Here is a 17,220-nt window from a genome sequence, read left to right on the forward strand (position 1 = left end):
AAAAGGGAACGTGCGGTGCATCTATACTATGTGATGTGACAGCTCATCCATTTGTGCATGAGGTCACTATAGTCCTCGCAGCTGATAAAATCTTCTGCATTGTGTAAAATAGTGATGAGTATTTTTGGAAATTTTCAGGAATTGAATCACAAAAGTTTTTTTTAATTTGCTAGGTCCAGCAAATTAACAAATTAACAAAAGTTGGTCATGAATTTGATTTGCATCAAATTAATTCACTCATCTCTACTCAACATTTTTCATTCCCACCAGTGAGTTAGGATAAAAAATTATTGCTGATGTATTCTATAGCTTTGGTTCTACTCAATAACAGATCCTCAATGATCCTATAGAATAACTTAAAAATTCTGAATCCTAAACATTACCATTGACTTAAAGGTTCCATCATATTTAAACCAAAATTCTACTTAATTTTTCTTTTGCAGATGAGTGGCGCCACAGATATCATATATATGGATATGTGCTTGTCAGAAATGAGCAGATCAGGAAAAATTAAAATTCACTATTTCATGCAGATTTTCTTGGAACATTTTATTCACAGATAAGTTTTTATCCATAAATTGAATGTCACTTATGCTCTGAGATGTTTTAGACCCAATAGTAAAAAATGGGAAAGCAAAACAAACGAATCTTGATTGCCATAGCATTCACCTCTTACGTCCCTCACTGTCATGTATCTAGTTTCTCATCACAACTTCTTATTGTCACCATGACTGCTGAATACAGTGGCTGTCATGCTAGTCTGGGACAGTTCATTGCAAGTACACAGAACATGCACTGGACTTTGCTCATGCATATGCAGAATCATCACAAACAATGAGAGGCACGGGGATTTAGCAATCTTGGTGGCGATCGGAAAATGGAACAAGGGCCGGACTGGTGACAATACTGAGCAGAGAGACCCAAGATGTGAGTGGTAAAGTGATCACAAGGGTATTTTTAACCTATTGATTGATTTTTATGCACCAGCCAATTAGCAAGCAATTTACAAAAAATCGGAATTTTGACAAAAGCAGAATTTTTGTTTTTAATCGAATAACAATTACTGTACTTAGTAATATATTCACTCAATTCTACAGTATGATCAATTGCAGATCAATCTGGCATGTATCAGTTGAGGTCACTGGCCGCACTCACATACCAATGCAAAAATGAGCATAGCCAGAAGAATCATTTATGTTAAACTGCCTAAGCATGAGAAGAATCCAATTGAAATCAGTGAAAAAGTTTACACATACACTGACATAACAAGCCGTCATTGATCAATTGAAAGGGAATCTATCAGCAGGTTTTTACATTCTAATCTGAGGACCACATGAGGTAAGGGTTAAAACACTGAATTTAGTGAAATATATCAGACCATATGTGTTGTTTATTTAGACAGAAAGTTTAATCACCTGGTGGTTATCATTGCTGTGACTATCAGGCTTGCGAGTAGTGTTGAGCATTCCGATACCGCAAGTATCGGGTATCGGCCGATACTTGCGGTATCGGAATTCCAATACCGAGTTCCGATACTTTTGTGGTATCGGGAATCGGTATCGGATCCATATTAATGTGTAAAATAAAGAATTAAAATAAAAAATATTAACATACTCACCTCTCCGGAGGCCCCTGGACATCACCGCTGGTAACCGGCAGCCTTCTGTGCTTAAAATGCGCGCGTTTGGGGACTTCCATGATGTCACGGCTTCTGATTGGTCGCGTGCCACTCATGTGACCGCCACGCGACCAATCACAAGCCGCGATGTCATTCTCAGGCCCTAAACTCCTCATTCTAGGAATTTAGGACCTGAGAATGACGTCGCGGCTTGTGATTGGTCGCTTGTCGGTCACATGAGCGGCACACGACCAATCAGAAGCCATGACATCATGGAAGTCCCTAAATGCGCGCATTTTAAGCACAGAAGGCTGCCGGTTACCAGCGGTGATGTCCAGGGGCCTCCGGAGAGGTAAGTATGTCATTATTTTTTATTTTAATTCTTTATTTTACACATTAATATGGATCCCAGGGCCTGAAGGAGAGTTTCCTCTCCTTCAGACCCTGGGAACCATCAGGATACCTTCCGATACTTGGTGTCCCATTGACTTGTATTGGTATCGGGTATCGGTATCGGCGATATCCGATACTTTTCGGGTATCGGCCGATACTATACGATACTGATACTTTCAAGTATCGGACGGTATCACTCAACACTACTTGCGAGTAATCCTACAACTCTGCCCTCTTGTGTAATTAGAAGCTCACCATCTCACTGTCTATGCTAGGTAAATAGAGAGCCTGATGGGGCAGGATTAGCTTTCTCAGCTCTGCTGCATTGCTAATCATTGCATTGCATTGATGTCCCAAAGCCATCCCTAAATCTAAAAACTGTGACTCCGTCAGTATGGTTGCACCCAGTAAATTAAGTTGTTCCTTGTTGAATTCAGGATCTTTTTTCCTACATCAGCTAGCTGTCAGATGAGGTAGCAAAAACCTGCTGACCGACTCCTTTTAAGAAGGATGACAATGTAATATACCCCATCTATATGACTTCATTATGATAACAGAAAATGACTAAAATGCATGTTAAGAACCAAAGTTATTACCAAAAGGGAAGACAAAATTGCTTTCCAGGAAAAATGTGCAACAATATTTTCAGGTACCATGAATGACAAGAATAGTAATTGTGAATGTTTATCCCCATAAAATGATTTTCTATATGTATGAGTAAAAGCTTCCACCTAAATACAAATGTAAAACTAAAGCATATCATTGGGTGCTGACAATTTTTATTGAACTGTTGCATAAATGTTATTATCAAGTACCGTATATAATACCTGATAGTCCAATTTGAAATCATTTGCAATTTAAGATGACACATGCAAATGACTGGGAATTGAAGCTGTTAATATTTTACACAATTGCTCTGCACTGAATATTTTTTTTTGAGAGCCTTCTTTCCCAGCATGATTAGGTGTAAATCAGTCCTATGTCCATTTAACAAAAGCACAGAACAATCCAATCAAGCTCTTGACCTAAATTGACTGGTATGTATTCTGAGAGCCATAACTGAGTACAACCCAATTCTGCTTGAGTTACGTGAAGATATGGTCTAATGTAGAAAACCACTTAGCTAATGAATTGTGCTAAATATTGCACAGCTACAAACCTGGATACATACACTTAATCTGATGAATTCTGGTAAAAGGCAAAAACATCAGTAAATTAAGTTGCCAGAAAAATGGAAACCATTGAAATAAGGCACATGACAAATAAATAAAAAATCCTATACTGATATTTTAACAATTTAGGGATTAATGCATTGAATGTGAAATATGCATACAGTATGTGAATTATATATTTACATGTAAATGTTAAGATATATCATACTACTTTATCAACACCAAGTACAGCAGAGCTGGAAAACCAAGACAATGACTTTGATTTTCCAACTTTGACCAAACATGAAAACTTACCAATTATATATATCTAAATATTAAAAATCTTGCTAATCTTTTAACATATACTGATTTTATGCATACTTGATTTTCATTCAAAGTGTGAATAATATATAGTACAATAATAATAATCTTTATTTTTTATATAGCGCTAACATATTCCACAGCACTTTACAGTTTGCACACATTATCATCGATGTCCCTGATGGGGCTCACAATCTAAATTCCCTATCAGTATGTCTTTGGAATGTGGGAGGAAACCAGAGAACCCAGAAGAAACACTCACGCAAACACGGGGAGAACATACAAACTCCTTGCAGATGTTGTCCTTGGTGGGATTTGAGCAAAGGACCTCAGCACTGCAAGGCTGCAGTGCTAACTACTGAGCCACCGTGCTGACAACCTTAATGAGTTTTTCGCAGCCTGTATTTTCCAATACTGGATTAAATTAATGAAATCACATGTTAATCGCTATTCCTGGGTCCAGTGATTTCTCACCCCTTTCCTGCCATATTCTGTTTACTGGCTATGACAGTACAACTGCAGAGTAAATCAACCCTATAGCCAATCACTGAGCACTGTAGGTCATGCCATCTTCATTAGCAATGAGAAAACCAATAAAGAATAGACACATGAGCTACAATGAACAATTTTATTGAAGACAGAAATCTAAAAGAGTATATAAATACAACAATACAGACAACAATAAAACAGATAAAGAAAAAAGAAAGGCAACACTAGTGCCATGCACAAGCAAAATGGTCAGGCAAGCCGTACAAAGGGTACATATATGTCTATAGATAACCAAAATAGGTGAGCTGATAACTCCACATGCATACGGATCCAATTGAATAATTATGCCAAAAGCTAATAGAGCATAGGAGCAGCCACACCAACAAAATAAGGCTCCATGGCGTACCACATCAATTAGGATAGTAGGCCCACCATCCAGACAGCCAGAGGGGTGGTTGATGTCCACAAGGGGAGGGTACCAGTATGCATCCTTAATTGTGGAGAGAAAGAGGTCCATTTACCCAGATATATCACCCTTGCTAAACTGTTCACTGTTCGTGACAATGCAATTAAAGCAGCAGAACCCTTGGTCTCATCTGACCAGACGGAGGACAATGGCTCTGCAGGACAGTTGGACGATTGGTTTTAGAAGTTGTACGTAGGCACTGATTCTACCCCTTTACACCAAAAGCATTGGGCTTACCGGGTGGTCCAGGAATACAAGCGGGTATTCAGCAAACACCCACAAGGTTTTGAGCAGGTAAAAGGGGTTCAACATCATATCCCCACTGGAGATCATCCACCCATTAAAGAGAGGTACCGGCCTGTATCTTCAGCTCATTACCCATGTGCCAAAAGTATGTGACGGGAGATGAAGGAGGCTGGGGTGATCAGAGACAGTTGTAGGCCCTGGGTAGCGCCATTAGTCCTCGTTAGAAAGAAAGATGGTGAAATGAGGATGTGTGTTGGCTACAGGCAGATTAACCACATTTCACATAAGGATGCCTACCTGTTACCCAGAATTGAACAGTCATTAGCTGCCTTAAAATCTGCTAACTATTTCTCCACCTTAGATCTCACTAGTGGGTATTGGCTGGTTCCCGTGGCAGAGGCAGATAAAGAGAAGACTGCCTTCATGACATCAATGGTCCTCTCCAAATACAACTACATGCCATTCGGACTTTGCAATGCACCAGGGATTTTCCAGAGGATGAGGGAGTGCTGTCTTGGGCACAAGAACTTTGAAATCGTTCTGTTGTACCTGGATGATGTCATCATCTTCTCCAAGACCTATGAAGACCACTTGAAGCACCTGGTTGAGGTGTTTGAAGCCATGTCCAATTATGGCCTAAAAGTGAAGCCATCTAAGTGCCACCTGTTGAAGCCCAAAGTGCAGTACCTTGGTCATGTGGTAAGCACCGAAGGTGTGGCACCAGACCCTGACAAAGTCAACGTGATCAGGGACAGGCCGAAACCTATCACCATTCATGAAGTACGGCAGTTCCTTGGGTTGGTAGGCTACTACCGAAGATTCATCAAGGACCCCACTAAGATAGCCACACCCCTGCAAGACCTGTTAGTGGGCCAATTCAAGAAGGCAAAGAGTAAGAATACTCCATTCGAGTGGAACGACAGGCTGGAAGGATCCTTCACTCAGTTGAAATTGGCTCTCATGGGAGATGAAGTACTGGCCTACCCTGACTATGACCAACCGTTTGCACTCTACACAGATGCCAGCAACATGGGATTGGGAGCCCTGCTGTCCCAGGTGCAGAAAGACAGAAAAAAGTGATTGCCTACACCAGCAGGAAGTTTTGTCTCACCAAAAGGAACACCAACAACTATATTTCCTTTAAGCTGGAGTTCCTCGCCATAGTCTGGGTGGTAACAGAGCGATTCAAGCACTACCTGGCTTCCGCAAAGTTCACTGTTTTCATGGACAACAATCCGCTGACTCACCTAGAAATGGCATTGGAACAGCGTTGGATGGCCCATTGTCCAACTATGAGCTTACCATTAAGTACAGTGCAGGGCACAAGAATGCAAATGTCGATGTGCTGTCCAGAATGCTCAATTTACCATTAGAGGGAGAAGCACCAGAAGCACTCGAAAAGATTGAGTTACTAGCCTCCCACTGCCCCGAGGTGAACCAGTGCTCTCATTATGTCAAGAACAAGCACAATGAAAAGCAAGAGGCTATGCTGAACCCATTGCCCCACCATGGATGGGCAGAAAGACAGGATAGTGATCCAGCGGTCCACCTGGTAAAAGAGCTGTTGACACAAGCTGAATCACGCACTGGTCCAGATGCTCCACCAGAGACACAACAGTTGTGGAAGGAGATGGGCAAACTGTTTATCTATGAGGGTAAGTGGTGTCAGAGAAATATCAACCCATGCACTCACGAGCTGGTTTGGAAGGTGGTAGTCCCGAGGAAGGATGCACCAATAGTCTTGGAAGCGTAACAAGATGGAGCAGGAAACTTCGGATGGAAGAAATTAGAGGTTCTTCTTCGTGAAAGATTCTACTGGATTGGCATGAGAAAAGCCATTGAGACGTGGTGCCGAGAATGTGGCCCCTGCAAACTGTGCAGGAAAGATTGCAACAGCCAGAGGGCTCCCCTACTGCCCTTAGTCACAAAACAGCCATTTGAACTGGTAGCTTTGGTTCATGTGAAGCTAACCCCAATTCATTCATTCTATATCTACACCCTGACCATAGTGGACCATTACTCAAGGTTCCTTGTAATTGTGTCTTTCAAGGACAAAACAGCATAGACGGCAGCCAAGGTATTCCAACAACACTTTTGTCGACCACATGGTTACTTTGAAAAGGTACTCACTGACCAAAGCCAAGCCTTAGAAGCAGAAGTGTTCCAGGAATTCTGTAACCTGTATGGATGCCAGAAGATCAGGACAACACCGTACCACCCAGAGACAAATGGTATGTGTGAGAAGATGAACCAGGTGGTAATTGACTTACTGAAGAATGCATAGAAAGTAGTTTGTCCCATTCAAGACAGAGGCAGGAGAGAAACTACAATCAGCATGCCCCTGCAGTTTCCTTGTCACCTGGAGAACAAGTTCTAAAAAGAAAAAAAATAATCCATAAACTTGATGACCAGTTGGAAGCTGGACCTTACACCGTCTTACTGTCAAACTTTGATAACACCAATGTGTGCCTCATAAGCAAAGATGGAGGAGAAACCTCAACAACGGTATCAAGAGATCATCTGAAGGTATGCCCTGACTAACTGCGAGACAAAGAGAAAGACCAAGATAGCCCTCAAACCACAGAAGAGGTGGAAAAGAAAATCCATACCGTTCTTGGAGACTTTCGCTAGTCATGAACTCAAGTAAATCAAACCTTAGTAGTGCTTGTTTTGACCTTTACCCAGTTGGAAGTACCATAAAGAAATATGACTCAAAATCAACCTGAAGTAGAAAAGACACTACACCAGCGGGCTCAAGCAGCAGATGTCACACCAGCAGTGGAGCAAGAGAACCCACCCCCTGCTATCGATGAATCTGTCATGAACACAGTGAGTAGAAATACTTGTAGAAAATCAGGTATATTTGTGCTACGTAGAATCACCAGTAGCATAGCAATAAGAGAGTGCACTACACCAGTGGTAGCAAGCATAGTGATTCTGGTCAGGTCACTATCAATTACCTTCCTTTCAGGGAGGGTGATGCCATGCCTGGAAGCGAGGAGGATCCCTTTAACAGGTAACACATACATGCAACATGTTCTCACTCCAGGCCAGAAGGGGGAACTCTAGACACGATTTCAGGGGAACTTCCCTATATATGTTCTTTCCTATATATGTTATGCAGGAGAAGTGAGGAGCTGGAGGGGAGCTGCGACGGAGCTCCCGCCACGCTGAAGCACAGGAACCGGATATCAGGAGTCCGAGGCTGTGAGGGACTATGCCACACAGCAGAGACCAGAGGGCAGGAGATTTAAAGTTGCCTGTCCACAACTACACTGAAGGCACAGCAAGATATAGAGCCCAGAGTCGCTGCAGCAGAGACACCTGTGAAAAGGCTCGCGTTGCCTGCCATGCGGTACTGTCCCAGGACAAAGAGAGAGAGAGTACCTTGTGAGAAGATTCAGGGAGCAAGGAATGCACAGTACAGTGCAGTAAGGAAGGCTTTAAACCCAGCCTGGTTAAAGGGACTCTTAATCGCTTCCATGCTGCCCGGACCCCGCCATCACCTGTGATCCGCACCCTGGACTGTGAGTGTATGCCATCAGTAAAAGGTAAAGAGACTGCAACTTTGTGTTCTCCAATTCTTTCCGGCACTACACCATCTGTCATCTTTACCCACTATACCTGGAGCCCTGGGGATCAAGTTTCACCTGTGGGAAGCCATACCATTCATGCTGCAGTACCATCATCCCAGTGGACCCCTTTTAACATCATTGGTCATCCCTGAACAAAAACCACAGGTGGCGTCATGAACATTCTTTATTCAAAACAACCCCTTTAAAAACTTTCCCTTTAACTTGGATGCCCAGTGCCACGGACCTTGTCACTGCCACTGTGACTACCCCTTTAATGACCACCTGCCGGAGTATCCCAGGGTCCTAGCTGACGCTCTACAAGTAACTAACACTGCACAGAAGAAATTAACTTTGTGTTCTAGCAAATACATTTTATGCTTCTCTCTGAGCTCAGCTGTTTTGTACTTTTTATTTATGCGCTTGAAGCCAGAGCTGAGAGGAACCTGCAGATGTGGCCATTAGAATCACATACAGCTCCCTAGTGAGATCAGGAGAGCAGACAGCGGCCAATATGCAGTTCACTGATAACACTGGTATCAATGACACATCACATTAGTAACTAGTGTTGAGCATTCCGATACCGCAAGTATCGGGTATCGGCCGATACTTGCGGTATTGGCCGATACTTGCGGTATCGGAATTCCGATACCGAGTTCCGATACTTTTGTGGCATCAGGAATCGGTATCGGATCCATATTAATTTGTAAAATAAAGAATTAAAATAAAAAATATTGATATACTTACCTCTCCGGAGGCCCCTGGACATCACCGCTGGTAACCGGCAGCCTTCTTTGCTTAAAATGAGCGCGTTTAGAGCCTTCCATGACGTCACAGCTTCAGATTGGTCGCGTGCCGCTCATGTGACCGCCACGCGACCAATCACAAGCCGCGACGTCATTCTCAGGCCCTAAACTCCTCATTCTAGGAATTTAGGACCGGAGAATGACGTCGCGGCTTGTGATTGGTCGCGTGGCGGTCACATGAGCGGCACGTGACCAATCAGAAGCCGTGACGTCATGGAAGGCTCTAAACGCGCTCATTTTAAGCAAAGAAGGCTGCCGGTTACCAGCGGTGATGTCCAGGGGCCTCCGGAGAGGTAAGTATATCAATATTTTTTATTTTAATTCTTTATTTTACACATTAATATGGATCCCAGGGCCTGAAGGAGAGTTTCCTCTCCTTCAGACCCTGGGAACCATCAGGATACCTTCCGATACTTGGTGTCCCATTGACTTGTATTGGTATCGGTATCGGCGATATCCGGTACTTTTCGGGTATCGGCCGATACTATCCGATACCGATACTTTCAAGTATCGGACGGTATCGCTCAACACTATTAGTAACTCCCCCTTCATCTAAAATAAGCTTTGGAGTCAGAGTTATCTTTCAGGCAGCATCCTTCCCATAGCCTGGAAGAGGTCATGTACGTAAAGGGATAAATGATGATTTCTCAACAACAAGGCATCTGATATGACACATGCAGGCAGGATTTTTTCAGCAGTATATATCCGGTATGAACATATTGATAGTTTATATAGTGGTGACAGATTCCATTTAACCCCTTCATGACCCAGCCTATTTTGACCTTAATGACCTGGCCATTTTTTGCAATTCTAAAGGGACCACTGTCCCTTTATGAGGTAATAACCCAGGAACGCTTCAACGGATCCTAGCAGTTCTGAGGTTTCATGACATATTGGGCTTCATGCTAGTGGTAAATTTAGGTCGATAATTTTTGCGTTTATTTGTGAAAAAAATGGAAATTTGGCTAAAATTTTAAAATTTCCCAATTTTCAAATTTTTAATTTTGATTCTGTTAAACCAGAGAGTTATGTGACACAAAATAGTTAATAAATATCATTTTCCACATGTCTACTTTACATTAGCACAATTTTGGAAACAAAATTTGTTTTTGCTAGGAAGTTATAAGGGTTAAAATTTGACCAGCGATTTCTAATTTTTACAACAAAATTTACATTTTGAAATCATTTTGAGGGGTCTATATGGCTGAAAATACTCAAATGTGACACCATTCTAAAAACTGCACCCATCAAGGTGCTCAAAACCACATTCAAAAATTTATTAACCCTTTGTTAGGGGTCGAGTTCCCGCTTCTGCACAGGGGGAATCTCGAGCCACTTCCGCTGCGGTCTCCCATTCTTGTCCAGCCGTAGTGGAGCCTGCTCAGCAAGGACGTCGGTCCCAGCATCTTGCTCATTCTCACTCTGTTCTGAGAGTTAGTGCTGCCTCTCCAGTCTCTGCCTTTAAAGTCAGTGCTGGTCAGCAGCGAGCGGACTTCTCTGGGACTAAGTCCTTGTCTGCATGTACTGAGCATGCCCAGCGTAAGGTCTCCCGTTGGAGATCGAGGGTCATGTGCTCAGTCTCTGCAGCACATTCCATTGGTCCTCTTGGCAGGTCCTAGAAGGGCAAAAGTGCTGTGGCCACTTCCTGTGCTGCTGCTATATAAACTGCGCATGACCGCACGGCCATGCGCTAGTATTTTCTTACAATTGCTTATGTGTGTATGTTGTGAGTGCAAGTCGTCCTTGGAAACCCCTACCCTATTGAATGTCTGTTCGTGGAAGGTGTATGACTGCTACCTAGCGCCCGACTTAGCCTACAGCACTAACACACATCACAGCGTCCTGTAGCTGTGCCTGCCAGTACGGCGCCGTGCGCCTGCCTTGCGCTTTCCATACCCGAGTCTGGGTGGTTAGTGGCGTCCGTTAGTGCGGCATCGCTCGCACTCTTGTGCACATAGATTGCTTAAGGTTCTCTACACACCCAGTTGCGGTGTTACGCCAGCAAGGGTCTAATCGGGCTCCAATCCCTTCTGGGGTTAAGTCCGCTGACCACTTGCTCGCGCACTAGTGCGGTACTGCGGTCCTGTGAATTAACAGGATCGCTTTCTTCACGCTGGGTGAGGTTTAACCCACGCGTGTATACCGCCATATTGTCTGCTAATTGCTAGCAGCAGGTTCTCACCGACACGGTGGACCCCGGACTGCGAACGCACCTTTATCATCTGTCTTGGTGCGTTCCGCCAGTCCTAACATAATACTAGCGCCAGGGTCTGGCTAGTAAAATGGCGGACGATCAGCGTTTACAGTGGTACATCCAGCAGCTGGAGGGAAGGTTGGCGGCTTTTGAGCGTTCAACCTCAGCTGTGGATGTTACTGCTGTCGCTGTTCAGGCTGCAAGTGTGGCTGCAGCTACCTTGTCCACTGCCGCTCCTGTACCGACGCTATCTCGCCTCCCGCTACCAGAGAAATTTTCTGGTGACAGTAAGTCCTGTAGGGGTTTCGTGAGTCAGTGCTCAATACATCTCGAGCTTCTGGCCTCTCGTTTCCCTACAGAGCGGGCTAAGGTGGGCTTTATAATTTCCTTATTGTCGGACAGGGCGTTGCAGTGGGCTACGCCGCTGTGGGAGCGTGGCGATCATGTGGTGCAGAGTGCTCCGTTATTCCTGAGCACTCTGAAACAGGTCTTTCTAGGACCTCGTGTCACCCATGACACGGCGCTCCAACTGTTGGCACTGACTCAGGGCTTGTCCTTGGTCAGCCTTTTTGCCGTCCATTTCCGCACTCTGGCATCTGAGCTGGAGTGGACGGATAAAGCCCTTATCCCTATATTTTGGAGGGGGCTGGCTGACCACGTTAAGGACGCTCTGGCCACTAGGGAGATTCCCGCCACACTGGAGGAGTTAATAGCAGTATCTACTCGCATTGACCTCCGTTTTCACGAGCGGAGGTTAGAGCGAGCCCAGTGTAGGCAGAGGTTTCGGCTGGCTCCCACCTTCGCCAAACCTTTGGAATCTCCAGTTCAGGCTCCTGAGTTCCAGGAACCTAAGGTGGTGTCACGAGCGGGATCTAAGTCCCAGACTGCTCGTGCACTCCAGGGTTGCCAGGTTTGCCAACAGTCAGGACATCTTGCCAACAGATGTCATCAGCGGTCGAGGAAACGTCAGCGTCTAGTGGTAGTAGGTGGAGGTGCACTAGACACTGCGACGTTTGCCTCCAAATTGTCCTTTAAGGGGACAATTACCTTTGGCTCATCCTCCCACTCGGTAGACCTCTGCGTGGATTCTGGGGCGGAGGGCAATTTTATGTCTTCTGCCTTCGCCCAACGTCACGCAATACCCCTGGTTATGCTATCCCAACCAGTAACGGTACGAGTGGTGAATGGGTCGACACTCCCCGCACAGATAACACATCAGACCATCCCTATTACTCTGTCCCTGTCGCCATCCCATCAGGAGATTATTTCTCTGCTCGTCATTCCTGAGGGTATTGATGAGGTCCTGTTGGGGATACCTTGGCTACGGTACCACTCTCCTCACATCGAGTGGTCCTCAGGCAGAATTCTGGGATGGGGTGGATCATGTGGGGGTAGGTGTCACCGAGAGTGCGTTCAGGTTGCTACTACTGAGGTACCCGCAGATCTATCCTCTCTCCCCAAGCAATATTGGTCTTATGCAGACGTATTCTCCAAGAAGGCGGCGGAGACCCTTCCGCCCCATCGCCCCTATGACTGTCCTATCGATCTCTTGCCTGGTGCTGAGCCTCCCCGGGGTCGAGTCTATCCATTATCTCTCCCGGAAACGGAGGCAATGTCTCAGTACATACAAGAGAATCTGGCAAGAGGGTTCATTAGGAAGTCAGTGTCACCTGCTGGGGCAGGGTTCTTCTTCGTGCAGAAGAAGAATGGAGAACTACGTCCATGCATAGACTACAGGGGTCTTAATGCTATCACAGTTAAGAACAAGTACCCTTTGCCGTTGATTTCTGAGCTTTTCGATAGGCTTCGGGGAGCTAGAGTGTTTACGAAACTAGATCTGCGGGGTGCTTACAACCTGATTCGCATCCGTGAGGGGGACGAGTGGAAAACGGCATTTAACACCAGAGATGGGCACTATGAGTATCTGGTGATGCCCTTCGGGCTCTGTAATGCACCTGCCGTTTTTCAAGACTTTGTCAATGACATCTTCCGGGATATGCTTTCCACCTCGGTTGTAGTCTATCTGGATGATATTCTCATCTTTTCTCCAGATATTGACTCCCACCGGAGAGATGTTGGCAGAGTCTTCGACCTCCTACGGGCAAACTCTCTTTACGCAAAGTTGGAGAAGTGTGTGTTTGAGCAGGAGTCCTTACCTTTCCTGGGCTATATCATCTCCGCCCAGGGATTGGCTTTGGATCCTGCCAAACTACAGGCTGTGATGGACTGGCAAGAGCCCCATTCTCTTAAAGCGGTGCAGCGCTTTATGGGGTTCATAAACTATTACCGCCAGTTCATTCCCCACTTCTCAACTCTGGTAACTCCCTTGGTAGCCCTCACCAAGAAGGGAGCGAATCCCAAATTGTGGTTGGAAGAGGTCTCCAAGGCCTTCACTTCTATTAAGTCCCACTTTGCTAGCGCTCCCATCTTACATCGTCCCGATGTGGATAAGCCATTCCTACTGGAGGTGGATGCCTCGTCCGTTGGTGCTGGAGCAGTCCTCTACCAAAAGGATGCTCAAGGTCGGAAGCATCCATGCTTCTTCTTCTCCAAGACCTTCACGCCAGCGGAGAGGAACTACTCCATCAGGGACAGGGAGTTGCTAGCAATGAAGTTGGCCTTTTCGGAGTGGAGACATCTTCTGGAAGGTGCGCGGTTTCCCTTCCAAGTTTACACGGACCACAAAAATTTGGTCTATTTGCAGACAGCCCAGCGGCTAAATTCTCGCCAGGCCAGATGGTCCCTGTTCTTCTCCCGGTTCCACTTTTCCCTTCATTATCTCGCCGGGGAGAAGAATATCCGTGCTGACGCTCTCTCTCGCTCCCTTATGTCAACTGAGGAGGAGGAAGAGGAGCCTCGGCTTATTGTCCCTTCCGAGAGCCTGAGAACCGTGGCGCCGGTTTCGCTAGAGTCTGTGCCTCCGGGCAAGACTTTTGTGCCCATTAATTTGCGACCGGAGGTTCTCTCTTGGGCTCATTTGTCCAGGGTGGGTGGACACTTTGGGACAAAGAGGACATCTGAGCTACTGGCGAGGACGTACTGGTGGCCGCATATGGTCCGGGATGTCAGGGATTATGTTCTGGCGTGTGTCTCCTGCGCCAAAAATAAATCTCCGCGTCAAAGGCCAGCTGGTTTGCTCTATCCCTTGCCGGTGGCAGATAGGCCCTGGGAGATGGTCGGGATGGACTTTGTTGTGGGTTTGCCCAAGTCTCGCGGCTGTACCATCATTTGGGTCATCACCGATCATTTCTCAAAAATGGTGCATTTGGTGCCGCTGCCGCGGTTACCTTCTGCACGGGCCTTGGCAGCGTTGTTCATCAGACATATCTTCCGCCTTCATGGTATGCCAGACAAAATTGTCAGTGACCGGGGTCCCCAGTTTGCGTCTCGGTTCTGGAGAGAGCTCTGTCGTCTTCTCAGTATTGAGTTGAATCTCTCTTCCGCTTATCATCCCGAGACGAATGGGTTGGTAGAGAGGGCCAACCAGACCTTGGTCACATACCTGCGACATTTTGTTTCAGCCAGGCAGGATGACTGGGCATCCTTGCTATCATGGGCAGAGTTTGCACTGAACAACGCCGTTGCCGACTCCACTGGACAAACCCCATTCCTCCTCAACTATGGTCAGCATCCACGGGTACCTGTGCCTATGCCCGTGTCTTCCGCCGACTCCAGGGTGGCAGACTGGGCTGTGGAGGCACGGGATATTTGGGACCGCACTCAGGATGCCATTCGGGCCTCTAAGGAGAGAATGAGGTCCTCCGCTGATGCTCATCGGCGCCCCGCCCCGACCTTTGCTCCTGGCGACTTGGTGTGGCTCTCCGCCCGTAACATCAGGCTGCGAGTTGAGTCCACTAAATTTGCTCCTCGCTACTTGGGTCCATTCAAGGTCCTCGAGCAGGTTAATCCTGTGGTCTATCGTTTGGCCCTTCCGCCACGCCTGGGTATCACCGACACCTTTCATGTGTCCCTCTTGAAACCCGTGTATATGTCCCGCTTTTCCGAGTCATCTGCTGGGACATCGGGTTCGTCTACGGACGATTATGAGGTGAACGCTATTTTGGGGTGCAAGGTGGTGCGTGGTAAAAAATTTTATTTGGTGGACTGGAAGGGTTATGGCCCCGAGGACAGGTCCTGGGAGCCTGTTGAGCACATTCGGGCTCCGCAGCTCATTGCTGCCTTCGAACGTAGCGAGGCCCAAGGAGGGGGGGGCCCTAGGAGGGGGGGTAATGTTAGGGGTCGAGTTCCCGCTTCTGCACAGGGGGAATCTCGAGCCACTTCCGCTGCGGTCTCCCATTCTTGTCCAGCCGTAGTGGAGCCTGCTCAGCAAGGACGTCGGTCCCAGCGTCTTGCTCATTCTCACTCTGTTCTGAGAGTTAGTGCTGCCTCTCCAGTCTCTGCCTTTAAAGTCAGTGCTGGTCAGCAGCGAGCGGACTTCTCTGGGACTAAGTCCTTGTCTGCATGTACTGAGCATGCCCAGCGTAAGGTCTCCCGTTGGAGATCGAGGGTCATGTGCTCAGTCTCTGCAGCACATTCCATTGGTCCTCTTGGCAGGTCCTAGAAGGGCAAAAGTGCTGTGGCCACTTCCTGTGCTGCTGCTATATAAACTGCGCATGACCGCACGGCCATGCGCTAGTATTTTCTTACAATTGCTTATGTGTGTATGTTGTGAGTGCAAGTCGTCCTTGGAAACCCCTACCCTATTGAATGTCTGTTCGCAGAAGGTGTATGGCTGCTACCTAGCGCCCGACTTAGCCTACAGCACTAACACACATCACAGCGTCCTGTAGCTGTGCCTGCCAGTACGGCGCCGTGCGCCTGCCTTGCGCTTTCCATACCCGAGTCTGGGTGGTTAGTGGCGTCCGTTAGTGCGGCATCGCTCGCACTCTTGTGCACATAGATTGCTTAAGGTTCTCTACACACCCAGTTGCGGTGTTACGCCAGCAAGGGTCTAATCGGGCTCCAATCCCTTCTGGGGTTAAGTCCGCTGACCACTTGCTCGCGCACTAGTGCGGTACTGCGGTCCTGTGAATTAACAGGATCGCTTTCTTCACGCTGGGTGAGGTTTAACCCACGCGTGTATACCGCCATATTGTCTGCTAATTGCTAGCAGCAGGTTCTCACCGGCACGGTGGACCCCGGACTGCGAACGCACCTTTATCATCTGTCTTGGTGCGTTCCGCCAGTCCTAACACCCTTCAGGTGCTTCACAGCAGCAGAAACAATATGGAAGGAAAAAATGAACATTTAACTTTTTAGTCACAAAAATTATCTTTTAGCAATTTTTTTTTATTTTCCAAAGGGTAAAAGGAGAAATTGGACACCAAAAGTTATTGTACAATTTGTCCGGAGTACACCAACACCCCATATGTGGGGGAGTAACCACTGTTTGGGCGCACGACAGGGCTTGGAAGGGAGGGAGCGCCATTTGACTTTTTCAATGAAGAATTGGCTCCAATCTTTAGCGGACACCATGTCGTGTTTGGAGAGCCCATGTGTACCTAAAGATTGGAGTTTCCCCACAATTGACCCCATTTTGGAAACTAGCCCCCCCACGGAGCTTACCTAGATGCATAGTGAGCACTTTGAACCCCCAAGTGCTTCACAAATTGATCCGTAAAAATGAAAAAGTACTTTTCTTCACAGAAAATGTTTACCCTCAATTTTTTAATTTTAACATGGGTAGCAGGATAAAATTGATCATAAAATGTGTTGGGCAATTTCTCCTGAGTACACCGATACCTCACATGTGGGGGTAAACCACTGTTTGTGCACATGACAAGGCTTGGAAGGGAAGGAGCGCCATTTGACTTTTGAATGAAAAATTAGCTCCAATCGTTAGCAGACACCATGTCGTGTTTGGAGAGCCCCTGTGTGCCTAAACATTGGAGCTACCCCACAAGTGACCCCATTTTGGAAACTAGACCCCCCAAGGAACTTATCTAGATGCATAGTGAGCATTTT

General features: G+C 46.4%; 1 protein-coding gene across 1 annotated transcript in view; it reads right to left on the reverse strand.

Moving 5' to 3' along the window:
- NAALADL2 (N-acetylated alpha-linked acidic dipeptidase like 2) overlaps positions 1–17,220 on the reverse strand; it is a 980,368-nt gene that overhangs the window by 553,568 nt on the left and 409,580 nt on the right. The window lies entirely within an intron of this gene.

Source organism: Ranitomeya imitator, chromosome 5 (assembly GCF_032444005.1).
Source record: "Ranitomeya imitator isolate aRanImi1 chromosome 5, aRanImi1.pri, whole genome shotgun sequence".
NCBI lineage: Eukaryota > Metazoa > Chordata > Amphibia > Anura > Dendrobatidae > Ranitomeya > Ranitomeya imitator.